Source organism: Pygoscelis adeliae, unplaced genomic scaffold (assembly GCF_000699105.1).
Source record: "Pygoscelis adeliae isolate BGI_AS28 unplaced genomic scaffold, ASM69910v1 Scaffold207, whole genome shotgun sequence".
In the NCBI taxonomy this organism is placed as follows: domain Eukaryota; kingdom Metazoa; phylum Chordata; class Aves; order Sphenisciformes; family Spheniscidae; genus Pygoscelis; species Pygoscelis adeliae.
The window spans coordinates 2,828,975-2,830,815 of NW_008825160.1; the positions used below are offsets into that span (position 1 = coordinate 2,828,975).

A 1,841-nucleotide genomic window follows, 5' to 3' on the forward strand; every position below is an offset into this window, starting at 1 on the left:
CAGAGTGAAGTCAACTTTTCTGTCCAGGTCTGATTTTTTTTTTTTTAATATTAAGTTTGTGTCTGCATGTGCATGCTTATCCACTCACAGTTATGTGACTTAAGTTCATACACAGAAACCACAAATTCATTTTATATTTATGCTGTCTTTTCTTCTGTATGCATATATAGAAACCATTAAATGGGCATAATGGTCAGTAGGAATCTTTAAATAGTAGTATAATGTAGAAATAAACTTATTTCCATATGCAACTATCTACTCTGTGTGTAGGAAAGAAAACCTCTTAAAATAGCTGCCATCTTTTTTTTTAAAATTATTTTTATTTTTCCTTCTTTCAAAATCTTCCAGCAACCCTGCAAGGAATGCAGTCTTTTAAAGTTTAGCAAATTCACCCTAAAGACCTTGTGTTTCTCTCTGAAGGCAGTGTGCCTCCAGGTACTATTTCTTGATGCCTTTTGCTGCCTGCAATAAAATATTGGCTTGAAAAGCCACAACAAAGCTCGTTATTTGTACATACACAAACAGGGGAGCCAACACAGTCTTAAGCAACTCATCTGGTCCTTAATGATAGCTCTTAGTAATCAAGTAGTTTAATTTTAAAATAATATAATCTGCTTACATCTCTCTAGACATACTACTGGGAACCAAAGTTTCAGTCGTCAGGTTTTAACTTTGAAATTTCTTGGCTAATTATACATTCTCCTTGCAGATTTGTTTCTGTCCTCTCTTTTCTTTGACATCTTCTATTTCATAGGTAGGATTTTTCAGGTAGGCAGCGATGAAGTCGCAACAAGAAGTCCGAGGGCAATCAAGAGAGGCTTCAGGGCCTTGGGACGACTGGTTAAGGGAGCAGGAGCACAAGTAGTGTTCTCTTCTATCCTTCCAGTTGCAGGGAATGATGAGGGAAGAAACAGGAAGAGCCAGCAGATCAATACCTGGCTTTATAGAATCATAGAACTAGAGAATGGCTCGGATTGGAAGGGACCTTTAAAGATCTACATGACACCAGGCCTGCTAGCGACAGACAGGGTGCACCTTTCTCAAAAGGGGAAAAGGATCTTTGCACAAGAGTTAGCAGGGCTCATTGAAAGAGCTTTAAACTAGATTTGAAGGGGAAAGGGATAAAACCAGGCTCGCTAGAGATAATCCTGGAGGGGGCCACGCCAATGTTTGAGGGACAGTGTGCTAGCAAGGTCCTTCAGTCTGCTGTCTCAGTGGAGGTAGGGGATGGAGAGCCATGCAGCAGCAAAGACACAAGGGTTATGGATGTGTTAGAAACCATGGAAGCGCCTGAGAAGGGTCACGTAGGAATTAGGGTTTCGCCCCCAAAAAAGGTGGTGGGATCAATAGCCCAACTGAAGTGCATCTACACCAATGCACGCAGCATGGGCAACAAACAGGAGGAGCTGGAAGCCATTGTGCAGCAGGAAAACTATCATGTAGTTGCCATCACGGAAACATGGTGGGATGACTCGCACAACTGGAGTGCTGCAATGGATGGCTATAAACTCTTCAGAAGGGATAGGCAAGAAAGGAGAGGCAGTGGGGTAGCCCTGTATGTTAGGGAGTGTTTTGATTATCTAGAGCTTAATGATGGAAATGATAGGGTTGAGTGTTTATGGGTAAGAATCAGGGGGAAGGCCAACCAGGATGAAGAGGAAGATGAAATACTCTATAAGCAGCTGGGAGAAGTCTCACAATCGCTAGCCCTTGTTCTCGAGGGGGACTTCAACTTACCAGATGTCTGCTGGAAATACAGTACAGCAGAGAGGAAACAGTCTAGGAGGTTCCTGGAGTGTGTGTAAGACAACTTCCTGACCAAGACGGGCAGTGAGCAACGC

The 1,841-nt window shown here is 42.6% G+C and overlaps 1 protein-coding gene across 1 annotated transcript in view; it reads left to right on the forward strand.

Moving 5' to 3' along the window:
* LRGUK (leucine-rich repeats and guanylate kinase domain containing) overlaps positions 1 to 1,841 on the forward strand; it is a 55,580-nt gene that overhangs the window by 23,037 nt on the left and 30,702 nt on the right. The window lies entirely within an intron of this gene.